A 21,977-nucleotide genomic window follows, 5' to 3' on the forward strand; every position below is an offset into this window, starting at 1 on the left:
TATTGCTACTAATAATTGTAAGGATCCAGCACAGCCTACACTTGCTTCAGCTATCCGGAAATGTACAGTGAAAGTCGCTTGGAGACCAACATTGCCCGGGTTCAACAGGCTAACATTTCTGTGGTGTTTGCATGGAGGCCAGCCTCTACCTCATGATGTTTGTTTGCTCGGCAGTGCTTACTGAACAGCTGTTGTATTTGCTTTGTAAGCATTTTGTAGGTTAGTGCCCCCCCAACTCCGAAAAATCTGCAGAATTATTTTAAAAATGAATACTTTAACTTATTTCATCAGCCAGACTGAATACTATCTCTATAATTGGCCTTTAAAGCCTTTCAAGCCTGAAGAACTTCACATTCGGGGACATGTTTACTGAACTTCTGAAATGAATTCCAAATAAAATGAAAATGAGGATATCATATTTTGTAGGTACCTGTCAGTTCAAAATAATGTCCCATGAAATGATTATCGCAGAACGGAGCCCTTCCTTGTCACTTTTGCCTCGGTTTGAAAACCGCAGTGGTGCCCATCAAAGGCAAACATCTAATATCTATGCTGAAGCTATCCTTTTCATCTTGTGTTTTTTATTGATGGGAAGTTTTATTATAGCGAATCTTCATCTCCCTGTCCTCGCTGTCACTGACAAATCACAGTGATACCAGAGGGGACACTGACTTTTTGTTGGATGCTTCATTGCACATTCACTAATATGCATTACCCTTTAGAAGAATAATCCCTTAGATCCTAGTTAATGCTGACAAGATATGCAGTCATGGGATTGCCATGGTGCATTTCAATTAGGTTTGATTTTCTTACCTACAGGGTCTTAAAGGTAATTGGCTCATAGAGCTTTTGTCTTCCTGTGAAAGACAGACACGTAATTATGCTAATTTGTTAAGGGAAAAGAAATATGCGTGGCACTGGGATTTTCATTGTCATTTAAAATGCTAGGTGGTGGTGGGGGGGTGCTCCTCACCAAAGCATTCTCCTCCAGTTGAGAAACTACTTGAATTTCAAACACATTTATCTGGGAAATGTTTTCTCATAAGCATTTCCAGGCAACATTAGCTTTTGGTATAAATTTTATGTTTATCATATCTAAGAGGAGGACTGTCGCATTAATTCAATATCAAAGAAAATGATCCTTTGAAATTTACACTCAAGCAATTGTTACAAAGTTAGATGGTCACTCTCAAATTGGTTAATGCACACTGACCTTTTAGCACAAATTTTTGTGCATGCCAAGAAAATAAGGGAAATGACCTCTGTGAAAGTAATGATATTATGACTACATTCTTAAAGACTAAATTTTTTAATATCATTACCCAGCATTAGAAAATATACTTGGCACTTCTCCCACTTGACATTTGATCATTGACTTCTACAAAATAAATTCTAGTGATGCCATGTGTTCTGTGTCTTTCCCTTCAACTACAGCAACTGGTTATTAGCTTTAGATGAAGTTTTTATTGGGACAAAAGTACTGAAAATAACTTCAGGGTGGATCTTGGGAGTTTATTGAACATAGCAGATGCTTACCTGGATGTATTTATAGGGGAATAGTACAAACCATGAAACACGATGACATCACTCAAAGGTCCAGCTGTATTTACATGACTTCTGCTAGTTGTTTATCTTTTCCTTGCATGATATCTTACAAAAACAAAGTACTAATATGCCTTCCACTCCAAAGTTCATCTAAATAAGGTGGAAATTATATCTAAGTTCTAAACAGGGTTTCATAGAAGATCTTAAGTAGTGTTTATTTAGCTATTATATTTAGTTTTTCCCTTTCGCTCTTAAATTGATCACGTTGATAGAGGAAACTGTATTCAACCAATTCAACACTTACTGAGGGTCTGTACTAATGGTTAGGGCAAAAAAAGTAAATGCAAAGACAAAGATATTTGAAACTTTTCATCAAGGAATTTAAAATATATTGAACCAAGAACTTATACTCTGATAGTAAAGATGGGCAGGTGGGTTGTATCCATTAGGAATGCATTCAGCAGCAAGAAACACAAATTCAATTCACAGAGGCTCATGCAATAAATTATGTTAATTTCTCACCTATAAGAAGTCTGTATATAAGCAGTTCTGGTCAGATGCAATAGTTCAATAATGTCCCATCTCCTCACTTTGCCATCTTTGGCCTGTGCTTCTGTCCTTGTGCTTTCTGCCTCATGACTGCAAGGTGGCTGCCACATCTCTGAGCATCACATCAATGTTCAAAGCAGGAGGAAGAGGCAGACAGCTGCCCTCTAGTGCCTGTCTCTTCTGTAAGGAGATAAAAGTTTCCCTATTAAGTGCCCTGCATACCTGTTGATCTGTGCCATGTGACCACAGTTAGCTGGAAAGAAGGTTGTAGAAATGAGTACTTTGTTTTTCCAACCCCTCCATTGGAAGTGACAAAGGAGAAGGAAAGTACTTGGGACTTGCTGTTGGGTCAACCTCCAAATAATATCTCCACATAGACCACATAAATAAGGCAGAAAGAAATCAGCTGTAGGAAAGGAAAGAGAAATATCTGATTTGGGATTAGGATATCATGGAAGGAGCACTTAGGCCAGGGCTTTTAAGATATGTTAGATTTGATAAAAAGTTGGGGGCTGCAAAACAATTCAGAAAAGAATAAGCAAAGGAAAGGCATGGGAGTGTCAAATGGCATGGCATGCGTGGGGAGGGAACAAATGGCAGTATTGTAGGTCTGGATCTAAAGGAATATATAAATGAGTCTGGGAAGTTGTGCACCAGGAATTGACAAAGAGACTTTGAGATTCATTTGTACAGAACTTTTATTGCTGAGCTAAGTAGTTTAACTTTTAGTGGTTTCCCAGAACCTGCAAAATCAAAATAAAACGTCATAGCCTGGCAATCAAGGCTTTTGGTAATTCAGACCTACCTTGCCAAAACCTATGGTCAAACTGGATTTCTTATCACCCTCCAATACAACATCTTCTTTCTATACCCATACAGTGCCTCCCACTACGGATTCTACTGAAAAGTTCTCCCCATCCCTTTCCACACTGAAGTTCTACCCATCAAGGCCCATCCCAAGAGATGTAGTGGAATCATCACTGATCACCTTAACTCTCTTTTGAACTAGTAGAGTATTTTATCGATGATGGTGTCAGTGGAAAGCATGCCCTAGGACAGATCCAGACTCCCAGTCCAGATTCAAAGATTGGAAAGAATGATGACTCAGACTCAGTTCAAGGTTGTTTTCCTTTCAGATGACTCCCAATTAGGCAAGCAAGCAGTACCAGGGATGTACACAGGATTAAGAGGCAAGTGAGGGGGGCAGAGCTCTCTTGCATCTCTTTGATCCCTTCTGAGGTCATGAGGTTGGTCATCTCAGGCCTGTAAGGGGAAGAAATCTATCATACCTGAAGAGGCCAGAATTACAGGTTCAATGCCTTTTATACCACTTGGCCAAGGGAGAGACCATATTGGTAGTTGAGGGTCTATTACCATGTCAAGAATTTTTTGCTTTGGCAAAATTACCTGCCATATTCTGTTTCTGGTCAGGACCCACATACACTATCTTACCACATATTTTTTTCTAATATTAGATCTATTTATGTATATCTTTTAGACATTGTAACATAGTGGTTAAGAGCACGGTGTTAAATGGCCAGAATTTAAATCTCTACTCTACCACTCATAAACTGTGTGATTTTCAGCAATATACCTCAGTTTCCTCATCTGTGCAGTAGGGACAATAATGCTACCCACCCTGTTTGGTTTGGTTGTTGTGAGGATTAAATGAGATAGTTCATGATTCTTTAAGCTAGTGTCCCATATTAGTTGATGCTGTTTGTAATTGCTGAGGGTGAATACTCTATCTCATATATATGTTCATCTTTCACATTTAAAACTTGCTATGTGCACAATAAATATTTGAAAATTAATGAATGAATGAATAAATTGATTGATTTCAGTGTTTCATGGCTCTAGAAATAAGAACAACCAATGATACGGGATAGTAACAAATATTTTAAATGAATAGGCTTGTCTTAAATACAGAAAAGCATTAGTCCTATTAAAAGGCAGCCAGCTCTACACAAATAAACTGCCAGTGGAAATGCACAATTTACAACCTCCCTGGTAGTATGGCAAAATTATCAAAAGTCCCTCAAAAAATCATGGATTTTCCCGGCACTTGGGTGGCTCAGTCTCTCAAGTGTCAACTCTTGGTTTTTGGCTCAGGTCATGATCTCAGGGTCACGATCTCAGGGCCATGATCTCAGGATCCTGAAACTGAAACTCAGGTAGGGCCCCATGCTGAGCATGGAGTCTGCTTGGGATTCTTTTCCTCTTCCTATCACTACCTCTCTTCACCTCCCCTCCCCCACCACCACTAGCGTCCTCTATCTGTCTCTCAAAATAAATAAATAAATAAAATCTTAAAAAAAAAAAAATCATGGATTTCGACCAATAATTCTATAAATCTAAGAAAGCAACACAAGAATACACAAAGAATGTTACAGGATAAAATGGAAACAACATAAAAGTCCGTTGATGAAAATTAGTTTTAAAAAATGTTAAATATTTTTCTGAGCTAAACCCACATTTTAACTGAAAAAAAAATGGCATCACAGATTAAGTGAAAACAAAAGGATAACATCATAGAGAATATAAGCCCATTTCTTTTAAGTAGGCTCCATGCCCAACATGGGGCTTGAATAAGCCCATTTCTTTTAAAAGCAATAATAATAAAAAGAACACACAGTATCTTGTTTGCATGTGAGAAAATAAGCCTGGGGAGAGATATAGAATATTAGCTGCTATCTTTTAGTGAAAATATGAATGATCTTTATTTTTTCTATATTATCTTTTGAAATTTTCACGACAGCTGGAAAAAAATAAAGATTTCTTTTTATAAAAGCCATCCTCTTAAAAGTTCAGTTTTCACAAGCACCAGTGTAATGGCCTGTGGTTCTCAGCGCATTTACACACTCATCAGAACTGTCGACAGTCTGTTTTTGGATGTGAAGTCAGTGGGTGGAGTGGTGGAAATGAGAAACCTAGAAGCAGACTGGTTCCAATCCCATGTCTGCTAAATTCTTGTGTGACCTTTGGTAAACCTTTATTCAATTGTAAAGAGTCCAGTGGATGTTCCTATAGCATTGCTATGAAGTGTAGGTAAATTTACTTCTGATGTAAATGTCTGGCCTCAGGGATTTTCAAATGTTAAAACAAAATAGCCCCAATCAACCTAACAATAAGGAGCATAAGAAACCCAAATTTGGAGTACGTACACACACATACACACACACACACACACACGCACGCACACACACGCGCATTTTAGCAGCAGACAGGAAGAGGTTATGAATGACAAACAGTTCTCTAGAATGCTTGTCAATTCTATAATGTTTATTACTATATAGAAATGACCTAATTACACTTAGAAAGTAAAAAAAAAAAAAACAAAACTGTTCTGTTTTCTGATTGATAGGTCCGTGATCAAAAGATCGAGACTGATACAAAGTGAAGGTCAAGCAAAGCTTTATTTCATGCCAAACATAGAGAATCAAACCGACTGGTCGGGCCGCCTCTTACAGAGAGGGCGACCCGTCCCTGCCTTACAGACTAACTTTTAAAGGGCAAGGGCCATGTGGTTGAGCCTCGCCACACACAGGTGGCCAATGAGATTGTAACACACAGAGAAAGTTGTATAGTCATGCTAGGTCACACACGGGTGGCCAATTGGATTACAATTTACCCTATAGTAGATATTTGAACTAGCCTATCACCTTGGTCAGCATTGGCGCCCAAAAGGCGGGGCCCACACTCCTTGGTAGCTAGGAGACAGTACACGCGCTCCACTGATTGGATGTCTCTACCTGGCCTGACCCGCCCTTGTATTGGGGCTCTGTTGCCTGGGACTGGTCAACCACATTTTACTAGTTTCCTGGACTTGCTTTTAAGTATGTCCCCTGGGGCGGGGGGCAGTGTCAGTTTAAGTTTTACTGCATAAACAACAAAATGGCTGTTCAACCGAGATGAAATCGCTCTGGCTAAATAGGGCCTTACCTGATAAGTGATAGAGAATGACAGAAAAATCTCTCTTTACTCGGACACTTTCTTTTCCTTACTTTGCTTCTGCCTGATCTCATTCTATTTCTTTATGGACATTGTCTTCTTGGTGTGACCCCAGAATTCCCACATTAGAGTCCATAGGAACTGTATAAAAAATTCCTATCCAATGGCCCTGTACATCTTCTGTAAGTCTGCTTACCACAAGCTTCAAGCTTCCCTGTTTGTAAGGTGAGTGTTGGTCTCTATATACTTGAATTCACATATTGCTCCTTCTCGATGTTTCCATTTAAATTTAGTGTCCAGTTGGGCATATTTGAACTTGTGATTGACCTGGCAACTTCCAAAGATGTTTCTTTTGGTTATTGCCCCACAATTCATATCTCTGTGATTGGAAGCCGCTAACTCTCCATGCCCAGAATAGGCCCCTGGGATGCCATTGACTGTGAAGAGGGGTTGATCTGATGAAATCTGCAGGAATGTTATAGGGATTCTAGGGACAATACAGCAACTTAATATGACCATTGGCATATAGGCAGACAGCAAATGCTTCAGTAACAAGACTTGACATGTTTTGATACAGCATGACCCCAAATCAAAAAATTACTTTGATAAAATATGATAGATATTATTTCTAAATTTTGGTTTTGAAGACAAACAACTTAGCCTTATTAAATTAGGCTTGTATACCATATAGACTTGTAATATAAAGCAAATCTACATGGCAATAATCCATCCACTCATTCATTCTCATGAGTTGGAGTAGGTCATTCTGACATGTGTAGACCAAAAGTTACATTCATATTGCATTTCAGGCCTAATTCTTTTTTGAAGTAAGAAATTTCCAAAGTACTATATTAAGAAAAATTTTACTCAACACTGAAAGCAGTTACTTATTTATGTTCTCACAGAATCATATATTGAATGCCGGATCTCAAAATGTAGACACTACTTATAAATATTGCAAGCAAAGATGCCTGCCATGGAAATCTGAAAACCTGGGTCTAGCCTCAGGTCCTCCAATAGTTATATGACCTTACATCGAAAGCTGCCTTCCTTTGGGTTGGTAAATACTGCTGTAAACTGAGAGAGATAAAACAAGTCTCTAAGATCCCACCATTAACATGTCTTTTTTTCTTAATTTCTAACAGGTGTTTGCAAAAAGTATAACAGAGCATTTGGAACTAATTGCAAATTTACTGCCCCATCATTGCCATTAATATGAAAGGCCATTTTAACTGTTGTATCTATACTTAGTCCCCATAATTACTACTGATTAAATTCTCACAAAATATGACTTCTTCTACACAGCTCTTCCCAATATGATTTGCTCATCATTGCCTAATGGACTAAATAAAACAGTATTTTATGAAACATGAAGGGACATTTGTGAATATATTACTTTTTATAAAGTCATATTAATTTAACAAATTATGTTTGCAAAGACAGCTTTTTAAAGCTGATGTTGCTTATATTCTGTGAATAATTTGATAATTATTTTAGTATCATCACTTATTTCTTTTCAGTGAGAACTCCATTTAACCTAATACTTTTTCTTCGCTGTCAGACAAAGGAGCTAAAGTAGAGGGTAACAACTATTTTGGTAGTACAAACATTCTATTCAACAATGTAGGCAAAAGACAAACTGATTCTTACAGATTTCCAATAAATATTCTCTCAATTTGGTAACCACAATCTACTCTGCCACACCCTCACACCATCTGCTTTTACCCTTACAACTACAGGATGGAAACTGAAACTTTCTACAAATACAAGCAGCATGCGGGAGAAAGAAGAATTCAATCATAATATATTTGAAAAACCTCTTATAGATTGTCAGTATAATTAAATGGGTGTATTAATCTGAATACTCTAGAGAAACAGAACCATTAGGGAATAAATATATATATTTTTATTATATATATTTTATATATCTTATTTATTATATATAATATATATTATATATATTTCATTATATATTATTCATTTTACATATATGTGTGTATATATATATATTTTTTTATTATGAGGAATTGACTCACATAGTTATGATGACTAGGAAATTCCAAGATCTGTGATGGGTGAGCTGGAGATCCAGAAAAACTAATAATATGGTTCCAGTATAAGTGCAATGGCCTGAGAACCAGGAGAACCAATAGGTGTTAAGTTCCAGCCCAAGTCCAAGTCCTAAAGCAGGAGAGCTTTTGAAGATAGATAAGCAGAGACAGCAAATTCTTTCTTCCATAGCCTTTGTGTTCTACTCAGACTTTCAACAGGTTGTTGGATAAGGCCCACCCACGTCGGGAAGACAGTCTGCTTTACTCTGTCAACCAATTCAAATGCTAATTTCATCCAGAAACACAATCACAGACACATCCAGAATATTGTTCAATCAAATATCTGGACAACTCGTGGCCCAATCAAATTGACACATAAAATTAACTATCACTATGGGTCTTAAAATTGTAGAATCCAACTCTGTCCATTTGGAGCTAAGAAAAATGTATTCCAGGGGTGTAAGGGCCCAACTCAAACAAAATTAGTGAGAAATCCAGGATCATAACCTGAATTTTTATATTTTATGATGTATATTACATTATTATGTTTTCATTCAACTCTCATTGCCACATATAGTTGCCACAGTAGTTCTTTTCAAACTGATTTAAATATGATCTTCTCCATGTTAATGAATCCTGTGTGTGTGAGTGTGTGTGTGTGTGTGTAGGAGCATACTGTTCATCTTTAATAGATATGTGATCCTGAAAAAGTCATTAATATTTTTGAGCCTCAGTTTTCTCATTAGTAAATGGGGATAATAATTTATGTATCTCATGAGTTCTTCGCAAAAATTAATCAGGTCAATGTATTAAGGGTAAGCTCTTAAGAGTGATGGAAGTACAGTGAGTGCTACCTAAGCATTAGCTTTTATGATTAATTGTTATAAAATTTTATGTTTTTTCCTTTTTCATCCCCTTAGCCCCATCCCTTTCTGCCCTTCCCATGGTCAGGGGTGTCAATTGGTCTCCTGTCTCTCTCTGATAACGGTATCTCATTCCGTAAGTGCTCCGGGATTTCACTATCAAGCTCTACCACCACAGCCCAGAAAGGAGAACAGCATGTCTGAAATGTAAGGGGCAAGGGGAATAAATGGTTCAGACCAATAGGAGAGGTAGGCAGGGTCTAGATCATACACCCAGCTGTTCTGTCCTGACTCCTCTCTGCTAGGTTTAGGCAAAACAGCCAAACCATCGTGTGTGCCATGTCCCCCACACATGTGTGTGCACGTGTGTTCAGTCTTCAGTTGTTCAGTGAAGCAGCACATTCCAGTGTGGCCATCGTGTTTCCTCTGCACCTCTGATAGGCAGTAAGCTGGTAGATGAGGGTAAATGAAGGGGAGGAAGGATTCACAAGTGCTTCTCAGGTTGTTATCTTTTGCAATCGAATGATTTGTAGTTCAATTTACTAAAATGAGAAACAGAAGAATAAAGATTTAAGAACAATCAGAATCTCAAGTTTGGACATATTAAATTTGAGATTCCTTTTAGACATCCCCTTGGAGATATCAGGTAGCACTTAGACTCATGAGTCATGGGACTCAGGGGAAAGACTGGCTGGAGGTAGACATTTGAGAAGTATCAGCCTACAAAGAATGTGTAAAGTCTGGTACTTAATAAATATTTCCTTAGAGATAGATTAAAAATAGAAAATGTCTAGGAAGAGGCCCTAAATCCCACCAGCATTTAGAAGATGGACCAAAGAAGAGTCAGCAATGGAAGTGAGAAGGAGCATCACAGAAGCTGGAGAAAATCTGGGATAATATGATGCCACAGAAGCTAAGAGTAGAAAGTTTCAGGAAGGAAAATATAGTCAACTGTGCCAAGTAGCTGCTGAGAATGAGGTGAGGATATGTATGTGTCTGTTGGACCTGGCACTTGGAGGTCATTGGTGAGCTGGACAAGATTGAGTCAGTGTTAAATGAGAGCGGCTGAAGAGTGAAATAGGGATAAGGATTAAGCAGAGACTATAGAGGATTTGCTTGAAAATATTTCATGAGATGGGGAACAAAGACATGGGCCATTGGTAGAGAGAGATGGGAACTCCATGAAGGTCCGATTTTCAAGATGGCTTGTACATATTTATTATATACTTGTAGGAATAATCCAGTAGTGAGGAAGGAGCTCCTTTTTTTTTTTTTAGACTTTATTTATTTATTTGACAGAGAAAGAGAGAAAGAGAAAGAGAGTGAGTAGAAAAGCAGGGGGAGTGGGAAAGGGAGAAGCAGGCTCCCTGCTAAGCAGGGAGCACGATATGGGGCTCAATCCCAGGACCCTAAGATCATGACCTGAGCTGTAGGCAGACACTCAACCAACAAAATGAGCCACCCAGGTGTCCCAGGAAGGAACTCTTGACGTGGAAGACAGAAGAGGAAGAAAACTCTTGAGACTGTGTCAAAGGATGGGAGCACAAGTGGAGAGATTTGCCTTTTATAAAACAGGAAAGGACTGAAGGGCAGAGATGGTGACTTCATAACCATTGTATGCCCAGTGTATACAGTATTTGGCTTATATTAGAAGTTCAGTAAATATTTGCTGAGTGAATCAAGTAAACCTCCATTGCAAGCTATGGAAACAAACAAGCAGCAGGCCCAAGGAAAGAGTGAAGAGCAAAGAGAGGGACATGACTTACTCATACTCCTTGAGTAGTTAATGCTTATTTTATAATGCATTCTCTGTGATCCTGATCAGACAACTTAGTTACATTTTTTTTTAAATCATGCTTGATTTTTTTTAAATGTGAAGACAGAGTCTATGTGGCATTTAATTTAGTTTTTAGTTTATTTGGTGGTTTCTATGATCACCTAACAATGTAAATTCTCAAATGCTGTTTTTTATCTTGGTAATTCTTTTTCAGATTCATAGCAGGAATCTAATAATTTATTGATATGCATATAATTTTCCTTAGTTTTCATGATTCAGAGCTAATAAAATTATTGATTATAATAAACCAAAACCCCTATTTACAAATCAATCATCTATTTGACTTTAAAGATGCATATTGGCACTTGGTAAGATCTAATTCACTGTCGGTGTTTACAAGGTTAGGAAAGGGGTAATGTAAAAAATGCCTGTATACTCTGGTGAGATTCACATAAACTCACTTTTTTGTGCCTACCTTAGGATGTTTAGATGAAATGGAAAGATAGATTATCTGTTATTAAGTATCTTATAAATGCATTTTGGAGCACCTGGGTGGCTCAGTCAGTTAAGCATCAGACGCTTGATTTCAGCTCAGGTCATGATCTCAGGGTCACGGGATAGAGCCCTACATCAGGCTCTATGCTCAGCACGGAGTCTGCTTGTCCCTCTCCTTCTGTTCCTCCCCATCTCTCATACTCTCTCTCAAATATAAATAAATAAATAAATAAATATCTAATAAATGCATTTTGAGCATAGAGGACTCAATAATATATTTTTTAAGATTTGTTACTTAGCAATTGTCTTCCTCAAAGTATATGACAGTCTTCAGTACTCAAAAATTGAATACTGTAAAGAAAGCATATCAAAAAAATACTTTTGCCTGGGGTGCGTGGGTGGCTCAGTGGGTTAAGTCTCTGCCTTTGGCCCAGGTCATGATCTCAGGGTCCTGAGATCGAACCCCGCATCGGGCTCTTTGCTGAGCAGGGAGCCTACTTCCCCCTCTCTCTCTGCCTGCTGCTGTGCCTACTTGTGCTCTCTGTCTGTCAAATAAATAAATAGAATCTTTAAAAATAAATAAATAAATAAATAAAATACTTCTGCCTACCAGGAATACGTAAGATTTTTTTTCTTTTTCCTTCAGGAATGATTCTACAGATGTTAATAAATAATGAAACTTGATCATTGCATTTGGAGTCAAGGGAGTAATAAATTTTGTGGTTCTCATATATTTCTCTAGGTTAATGTAATACAAATAGAAATGATATATACACTGTAATGGTTATATGAATAATGAATGCTTTTATTTTTATTATATGGTAATTCAAAATTGAAAAGTAATATACTCCATAGAATTCTGATGAGTTAATAACAAATGTGAATTTATTCTCACACATTCAGTGAATGAAATTTTCTGTTATTTCATTCTGGACTTACTGTGAAATTTTTATTTGTAGCTTGTTAGGAAATTATTAAAGATTGATCTCAGTTCTTATTATTTCTGTTGTGAAGCTATCCCAACATTTTGATTATTTATTTGAACTTTCTTGAGATTCTGAGTGATACGAATAGTCACCATCTTTAGAGTGAATTTCAGCTTAGGAGATAAGAAATTTAATTAAATTTAAATCAGAAATGGGGCATGTGTCATAAAAGAACCCCCATGGAAGGGTCATTTAAACTGAGACCTGAGTGATGACAAAGAGTAAAGCAATTGAAAAGTGACAAAGTGGGGCACCTGGGTGGCTCAGTGGGTTGAAGCCTCTGCCTTCGGCTCAGGTCATGATCCCAGGGTCCTGGGATCGAGCCCTGAATTGGGCTCTCTGCTCAGCGGGGAGCCTGCCTCCCCCCTCTCTCTGCCTGCCTCTCTGCCTGCTTGTGATCTCTGTCTGTCAAATAAATAAATAAAATCTGAAAAGAAAAGAAAAGAAAAGTGACAAAGAGAATAGCATACTGGAGTATGTGGTGGCCCTAAATTTTAAAAAAAAACACCATATTGCCCTAGCCATACCAGTGTGGTCATAAGACTTCATTGTAACAGAGATTACTGGCAGTCTCCCTGCTGCCCGCCTCCCCATATACCGGCACCAACTAGTAACCAGATCTTAAGCCTTCTTCAATTTTCCCACCCTGATCATTGCTGAGAATCCCTAGAAGATGTTGGCTTTCTCATATGCACAGTTCTTTTTGATTTGCAAGACATACAGGAGAGAAAAGTCTTCTGTCCTTGCTCCCTGGAGTCACCTCTTCTGGGGTCTCCTGGGTCTTGAAGTTGCCATAGCTGTCGGTCATGCTGATACCTGCCTGTGTCCCTAGGAAGCTTCCAGCACTGATGCTGGTGCCATTCATTGGTACATGCACCGAGGACACCGCGGCCTAGTCGCCTCATTGAGGCCCTGGGCTCACTGATTAGCTGACTGAGCCCTCTGTGGGCTGAAGCTCTGCTCTGTACATCGCCAAAGAAAGGGAATCCCTTTCCTGACCTCCTTCCACCCTTCCTGTGTGGTCCTTGGTGGTGCCTGTGCCCAAAATAATGTTTTGTTTTGATTTGTTTTGTTTTGGACTCAACTTTTCCAGAGTTCTGGTATGAGTTTAGACCTCCTCTTTCATTTCATTGAGTCCATTGTCGTTAAATCCCTCGTTTGAGACCTAATCTTCCATTTCCCTTGCACAGTTTTCTTTCCAAGGAGCTCTTAGTCTCTCATGGAAACAGGCACATAGTTATTTCTAGGTCATAGGTGTTCTAGTTATGCCAGATTTCCTGAATCTACAGGTGGACACACCGTTATTTCAAGCCATGGTCATTCTCATGTTACTTCTATATTTTCGGCATCTTAAGTTTCTCAACAGACACCTTTACAAAAGGTTATTCAATAATGTGGTTACATGCAGATTCCTAAAATTCCATGTTTGATTCCAGAATTTTCATCTAGTACTTATGAGGTGATCTAGAGACAATATATCTGATTAAACTAGCCATCCTCATCTTCTTCATCCCTTTAAACATTGATAAATAGTTCATTAGTAAAGAAATGTAATTATGAGTTGCTATATGTATAAAATTTGGTGTAAATTCGTAATTTAGATAAAATGACAGCAAAGTTCACCAAGAGACAAAGCAGCATTTTCCATACTAAGCAGAGTGAGTCTAGTCTTTGCTTGCCTTCTGAAGAATGGCCACATGACTTAAAAGGACAATTGGATTTAGAATAAGAAGGCCTGGTGCTCGCTTCAGCAGCACATATACTAGAATAAGAAGGCCTGGTTATGAGCTCTGATTTTGCTACTTATTTGTTGTCCTTTAAGGTTTTTGGATTTCAGTCTCCTTACCTGTGAAATAGGGAAAAACTATCTGGCCAGGCTAGTAATAAAAAAAAAAAAAAATGCGTCTTGACATTTATTGGGTGCATACTATATTCCAGGCAATGTGCTAAGAATTTTAGAAGCTCTATCTCAAACCCCACAACAACCCTCCAAGGAAGGTACCAAAAAATGACCTTGCACACAAAAACCTACACATTGGTGTTTATAGCAGCTTTATTCATAACTGCCCAAACTTGGAAGCAATGTAGATATCCTTTTAGTAGGGGAACAGATAAATAAATAAGTTGTGGTAATTCCAGACAATGGAATATTATTCAGGGCTAAAAAGAAATGAGAAAAAGCCATGAAAAGACATGGAGGAAACTTAAATTATTACTACCAAGTGAAAGAAGCCAATTGGAGAAGACTACATACCCTATGATTGCAACTATATGGCATTCTGGAAAAGGCAAAACTATAGAGACAGTAAAAAGATCAGTGATGGCCGAGGGTTTAGGGAAAAGGAAGGGATGAATGGATGAAGCACAGAGGATTTTCAGAGCAGTGAAAATATCTTATTATACATTTGCCCAAACCTATAGAATGGGCAACACCAAAAGTGAACCCTCATGTACACTATGAAGTTAGGTGATTAAGACGTGTCCATATAGTTTCATCAATTGTAACAAGTATACTGGCCCAGTGGAGGATGTTGATAATGGTGTAGATTAGCCTGTGTGGAGGCAGGAGGCATATAGGAAACCTCTACACCTTCTACTCAATTTTTCTGAGAACCTAGAACTGCTCTTAAAAAAAAAAAAAAAAAAGTCTTAAAAAAATACTGACCTTGATAGTGATTAAATAACTAGCCCAATGTCATCTAGCTATTAAGTGGAATAACTAGTCTTCAGATCTAGACTGACTCCAAATTGCTGCACTTAACTGGTGTGCTATATGGGAGAGAATGTTCAAATGTCCGTGAGTGGTATCAACTCTGAAATCACTATGGTTACTTTTCTCTGAAATAGGTGGTTGAACCTAGTCATTTCTCAAAAAAAAAGCACAACTGCATTCTTTGTAACTGTCAACTGATACCATTTCCCAGAAACACATGGTGATTTTAAATTTTCAAAATCTTGGAATCCAACAATGTAACATCTTATTCAAATACCATTGCTCACCATCATTTTAATGTCTTTGTATCCCTTTACAGATTTTAACATATTTATAAAGTTATAAAGTATACAACTTGGCATTATGCTTATTTCACTGAATATTATGCACTTGTTTTAGTCTTGTATTCTTTCAAAAGATATTATTGAGCTTCTAATGTAAGCCAGGCATTGTCTAGATTCTGTGAATCATCAGGAAGCAAAACAGCCAGCATCCCTGCTTTCTTAAATACTGCCTTCTAATAAGGAGAGAATATTGTACATCTATGAGGGAAAGTGCTGAGGAAAAACAAAGAAAGTAGGGTCAGGAGGCAGACAACGACAGGAAAGGTGATATTTTAAAACCGTCTGGTTAAGGAAGACATCTCTGAAAAGGTAGTGTTCGAGGAGAGACCTGAGTGAAATGAGAGTGTGAGCCCTGCATATATCTCAGGGAGAGTGTTCCTAACAGTTAGATTGTACATACAAAGGCCCTAAGGTCACAGGGAGCTTGCTGTGTTTGAAAAGCAGCAAGGAGACCAGAATGGAAGGAGTGAAATGAGAGGGGGAAAGGTGGAAGACGGAGGCTGGAATGGGGGGAAGTGATGAAGAGAGGATGCTGTTAGGGAGATCAAGTGGGGCCTTTGGAGGGTTTTCTAGGAAAGTACTGACATGATCTAATTTATGGCTTAAAAAATTAGTCTGGCTTTGTGCAGAAGATAAACTACAGAGGGTCAAGTGAAAGCAAAGAGCCCAGTTAGAAGGCTATTGTCTTAACACAAGTGCAAGTGATGGGAGTTAGGGTGGTAATGTTGGAGGTCATGAGAAATGGTCTTCTGAATATTGTTCAAAGGTAGAGCTGATTGGATTTGCCAGCTGTTGTGGGTCATGGGAGAAAGAAAGGAGGCAGAAATGATGCCTGGTTTTTTAACCCAAGCACACAGAAGATTGAAGTTGTTAGTTACGGAGAGGAAGAAAATTAGAGAAGGAACAGATCTGTGGTGGAGGTAGGGTAGGAATCATGAGTTCAGTGTAGAAAAGGTCCAGTTAGTCACTGTGCTGGTATTAGTCTGTCAATAATCAAGGTTGTGGTTGAACTGGCCCTTGTGATCCTTATTATGATTGCAAGATGCCCTACAGTGACAACCATCAGGAAAGTTTGAAAAAATAAAAATTTATTATTTATAGGACCTGGAAATTGTACAGCACACCTGGGACCACACAGCAAGCTTATGGGGAGAGAAAAAAAGAGCGTGGTCCTAGAGTTCTGCCTTTGTGGGTAGGAGTAAGGTGGTGGCCCCGGGTTCCATGACTTACTCTTTATTGATAAATTTAAAACTTACGAATGGGAAGAGAAAAAGCAAGTGGCCCAGATGGTCAATGGTTGAAATCAACCCAAGATCTCTCCGACAAAGGAGTCTCAGTAAAGGGGAGGCAGCCCTGTTCTTTTTCTAGTGGCGTGGCTGGCAATGTGTTTTTTGGAGTTTGCCTCCTTGAAGTGGGAGCCTTTTTGAAATGGATGCATTGGCAATCAAAGCTCACGTATTACAAAAACAAAAACAAAAACAGGGGCGCCTGGGTGGCTCAGTGGGTTAAAGCCTCTGCCTTCCGCTCAGGTCATGATCCCAGGGCCCTGGGATTGAGCCCTGCATCAGGCTCTCTGCTCAGAAGGGAGCCAGCTTCTTCCTCTCTCTCTGCCTGCCTCTCGCCTACTTGCGATCTCGGTCTGTCAAATAAATAAATAAAATTTAAAATAAAAATAAAAATAAAAAAAGCAAAAACAAAGAACAACAGTCAGGGTTTATGCTCCCATCATCCAAGTGGGTATGTCAAGTACGCAACTGGATAGACAAGTCCTCTGAGAGTGAGGTCCAAATTAATTTGAGACTGCAGTTTAGGAAAAAGAAAGGGATGAAAAACTGAGCGCATAACCCTTCAATGTAGGGAAGTCAGGAAGATTGGGAAAGGAGCGACTGCCGAACGAGAGGCAAAACAGAAGATGTGGCCTCCTGGAAAGGAAGCCTGGTAAGGAAAGTCTCAAGGGAGAGAGAAGGAGTCGTTTATGGCAAAGGCTGCTGAGAGGTGGAGCACGAAGACTGAGACTTGACCCCCGGACGTAGCGATGACGGTTTAGCGTAACAGGAGCTGATACAGAGAGAATGGCAGGTGGAACTGAGGAACTGGAAACAACGAATACGACAACTCTTGAGGCCTTTGAGAGGAGAGTGAGGAAAAGGGATGATGGCCAGCCAAAGAGATCTTCTGGTTTGTTTGGCCTGTAATATGAGAAATATTGCAGCACATTTGAAGGCAGATTAGAAAGACCCACTAGAGAGGGTCGACTAAGGATGCAGGAAGCGGGGAGAGAATTATACAACTCACCTCCTGTTGATGCACCATAACGAACTTACCCACTTGGCACTGATGTTCATTTAAGCGGCTCCTGACTTTTTATGTAATGTTTCAAAGAAATTGTGTCTATTTATTTTTAATTCATTGAAACCACTTCCTTAAGATAAATATGCATGGGGGGATTACTAGATCAAAGATCATGAACATTTTTTAAGACTCTTGACGTTGGGCTATTCTTTAAAAATCAATTTACCATGCCATCAGTAATGTATAAATGATTAAGTTTTATTACAACCCTGCTAGCTATGCCATGTATCTTGAGGCCATAGTTCATGAAATCCCTACAACATTTCAAATACCCTTATTCTAACAGACTGATAGCTGCTTAAAGACAGAGATCATGTCTTAATTATCTTTACTTCCTCCCATTTTTCAGACCAAATATTTCATTACTAATAGTAATTACAGCAGCCATTTATTTGAAATTCCTCTGTGTTACGTCATAACGGTGTGCATATGGTGAAGTGGAAAAAAAAATCACCAATTATAGTCAGACCAACCTGTATTTGAATGCCAGATTCATTATTTGGGCTTTACTTAAATCACTTTAAATTCCCCATTGGTAAAAAGATTAATAATAATCCCTGCTTTCCAAGTTGTGATGAGTGTTGAAAGGAGATCTATAAAGTCCCTACCACAGAGGAGGAAAATTTTGGAGGAAATAGCAGACTTGTAGAAAAACTTTCTCATGAAAACACCTTGTAAACATCTCATTTTTAAAAGACAGAAAAGAATGAGAATCCTTCATGCAACACACCTTGTCTATCATCCACAAAGTTCTCATCTTAGAGTTTTGTGCATCACTGTAAAAAAAATCCCTATGAATTTCAATTCTAATAAACTGTCGAAACAGCAAGCACCTGGGATGTCTCTTGGGAGGGCACAGGCTGCTACAGTAGACCTGGGATCAGCAATGACTCTAGAAATAGTACCAGGCAGTTACCTCCAGGTGGTGAAATGAGGCTTCATCTCAACACACAAGCTTAGAAATCTTGATCATTAGTCCAGCTTGCTATGGTGAGGAAAGAACACAGAGAGCACAAATGGAAGTCGAACTCATCACAACACCCAGTCAGTTTCCAAACAGGTAAGTGACTCTTTCGTGACATTAATGGTGTGAGGTTAAGAGGGTAAATATTGAGATTTCTGCCTCTATCTGTTCGTGTGGCTGTATAGGAGTGAGTCAGCAGAGAATCTGTGTGATAGCTAGGGAAATATCCTTAGCCTCAAAGCTGGAAACGAAAAGAAAATGCCGTGCAATTACTCAACATCTCTAAATAGTAGAGAGCCTACCACGACCATAAGAAGTTTCTTATAAAATTTGTATCCATCCTAAAGAGAACGGAATGCAAATATATCCACTGGGACAGAACGGAAAAATATATGAAAGACATTGAGTGGACATTTTCTTGGTTGTGGTTCATGTAGTTCTCAACTGGTGGGGAAAAGATGACCTAGCTTGGATTTATGGTCACTAGAAAGAGAAAAAGGTTAAGTAGACTAAGTCACTAAATCTAGATTTTTTTTAATTATAACTGCATCTTGGGGACCCTGCCTTTGCATGCAGACTTCACTAAAAGACTAGTCAGTATCTTCCATTATAATCGGATGTGGGGACCAATGAATGAAAGTTAGTGACATGAGACCTCCCAGGCCTAATTCCCAACTGGGGACCTCAGCTTTGTTGTTTTCCACCAGTAAACCAAGAACCTTATTATTAAAGCTTGACTATCTTCATAAGAATTGTGGCTCTCATTAAGAATTATGTATGAATTCATGAGTTTATCTGTACCGTGCTGTCTTCGGGTAAAAAACCTCACACAATATTTAGTTCACTTAAGTCTATTTCAAAACATAAGCATTGCATTCAGAATTTAGTTTGAGTGTTTAAAAATAATATAGTGGTTCTGGTGTTGGTACAAAGTTATGGATAATTCTGATTTATCTGTGGTCTGTGGTGATGAATAACAAAGTCAAAAGTAGTGCATCTGGTGTTTCAATTCATCTTAATAAAATTGGTCTAACTTCCTGTCTGATTCAATATTGCAGAAAACAGTCATCAAGATGGCCCAAATATATTATTTGATTCAAGAAGTCAGTCTCTATTTCCCATGAAATACAGGGTTGTCAGTTTTTTTTTAGCGTGTCTCCTGTGTGAAATATGAGCAGATAATAATGCCAAATGATGGCTTGACAATAATTTCAAAGCAGAATCTAGGATTTAGAAGCAAGATTTTAGACCAAAGAGAAACAACAGTTGTTAGGGCTTTTCTTTTAATGTCTAGTGCATAGGTACACTGTAATGTGAGGAAGACTAATGTGTTTAAATCTGTCATTTAGTAGAATTTAAAGCCTTAAATAAAATGTGGCTTCTTAATTTTATATACCTAAATATCTTCCCTGATAGATTCCACAATCTTTTTTTTAAAAAGATTTTATTTATTTATTTGACAGAGATCACAAGTAGGCAGAGAGGCAGGCAGAGAGAGAGGGGTAAGCAGGCTCCCCGCTGAGCAGAGAGCCTGATGCGGGGCTCGATCCCAGCACCCCAAGATCATAACCTGAGCTGAAGGCAGAGGCTTTAACCCACTGAGCCACCCAGGTGCCCCCAGCTTCCACAATCTTAAGGTTATTTCTTAAATTGCTAGCATGGAGGGGGACCTGGGTAGCTCAGTGGGTTAAAGCCTCTGCCTTTGGCTCAGGTCGTGGTCCCAGGGTCCCGGGATCTAGCCCCGAGTTGGGCTCTCTGCTCAGCGGGGAGCCTGCTTCCCCCTCTCTCTCTGCCTGCCTCTCTGCCTACTTGTGATCTCTGACTGTCAAATAAATAAATAAAATCTTTAAAAAAAATTGCTCAGGTGATAATTGAGGCTGGGTTGTGTTGTATGAAATTAGCCATTTCTATATTTAGCTGCAGCGGGAGAAATAACTTATATATAGTCTCCTTTGTTTTTCTGATCAATCCATGCAATCCTATTTAACAATTTAATCATTAGACCAGATATAGCAATCCTAATAAATAGCATGGCTCCAATCATGCTTAAAGAAAAAGAAAACAAAATGAAAAATAAGAGTATTACAGGAAATGCTAGGAAGAGATGACTGATGAAATTGGCTAGGTCATGCTGTGCCTCCAAGTTATGCCACAGACAGCCTCACTCAGAATCTTTCTTTTCTAGAAAGGAGATGGTTCTCGGGATGCTAAAAACTAAAATAACACATTGTGGAAAATTGTATGCTTTTTATTATTTTGCCATCTCTTCCTGCAGATGAAAAAGCCACGAGAACATTGACTAAAATATATCCCATGTTCTGTCTTTATTCATCTTTAGTTATGCAGAAAATTGTTAATTCCCACTGTGACAGAAGTATCAAGATTACTGAGAATAAAAGTTGAAAGGACACTAAATCATAGAGTTCCTATTTGCATCTCAAAAACACATGCCCGTAAACATTTCATTTTACCATGTTTCTTGGAGAATTCTGTAGTTCACCAGAAGAGCAAAACACAGAATCCTATTGTAGCCATTGAAGTGAAACACAAACCACTGCGTGGGGGGAATGGAAATAAAAGACAATTTATAGCACCCTTCCGTGGTCATTAGCCTCCAAACCACCCTTGCGATCAGATCGACACTTCAGAGCCCATGGGGTTTCCCTGCTCCAGCGCCTTCGTGGGAAAACTCGAGAGTCCCCAAAGAATATATTCCTGTTGGTTGAATATAAGTGTGTAAGAATCAGAGGGAGCCATCTCCCTATTTTACCCACATTGGGAATAAAGCACCCACGGTGGCCTGTGAGGATTGCTGATTTCTTCCTTTTTTTAAAGTAACATTTATATGTCGGATGGCTTGGGACATTATCAGTTGCTAACTAGCGAACAAACAGCTTGGTGGATTATTATTTCACCCTTGCACATCTATTTCGCAGCGTCCCTAAATGCTACTTAGAAGTTTGGTCTCGGTCCTTACTGGAGAGAGTGGCCGGATGTCTCCTCTGTCCTTCTGGAAAAGCGGCAGGAGCGCTGCGGTCATGGCTGTGATTACAGTTTTGTCCCCATGGCGGGGCGGGATGTGCAAACCTGAATTTGTCTGACCTCGTTTTTCAGGCATCCTGCGCCTGAGCGCCGGGCTTTTGTCCATACAGGGTTTCTGCCTGGCCCCGATTCCAGCCATTTTCGACTCAAGTACTCAAGCTTTTTGGCTTCTGTGTTCTGTCTCCAGCATGAGAAATGGGGAAGGAAGGGAGGGGAAGAAACACTACGTGGGGCGGGGGGGGGGGGGGGGGGGGGGGGGGGGGGGGGCACTGAACCAGCACACAAGAATGAGAATAATGGAGAAGTAGCGTTTGATGCAAGATAGAAAACATAATCAGGGGAGAT

The 21,977-nt window shown here is 39.0% G+C and overlaps 1 protein-coding gene across 2 annotated transcripts in view; it reads left to right on the forward strand.

The window, feature by feature from the left end:
• The window catches only part of PTPRR (protein tyrosine phosphatase receptor type R), a 235,446-nt gene that overhangs the window by 95,885 nt on the left and 117,584 nt on the right, over positions 1 to 21,977 (forward strand). Inside the window, exon 1 of one of the 2 annotated variants that reach the window (XM_032854800.1) lies at positions 18,421 to 18,686. The exons of the other annotated variant lie outside the window; for it this stretch is intronic. The gene's annotated coding sequence lies outside the window, so the exon portion shown is untranslated. Of the gene's footprint in view, positions 1 to 18,420; positions 18,687 to 21,977 lie in introns of those variants that run through there. 2 annotated transcript variants of the gene reach the window in all.

The sequence above is a fragment of the Lontra canadensis genome, unplaced genomic scaffold (genome assembly GCF_010015895.1).
Source record: "Lontra canadensis isolate GAN:19392208 unplaced genomic scaffold, GSC_riverotter_1.0 scaffold9, whole genome shotgun sequence".
NCBI classification, from domain to species: domain Eukaryota; kingdom Metazoa; phylum Chordata; class Mammalia; order Carnivora; family Mustelidae; genus Lontra; species Lontra canadensis.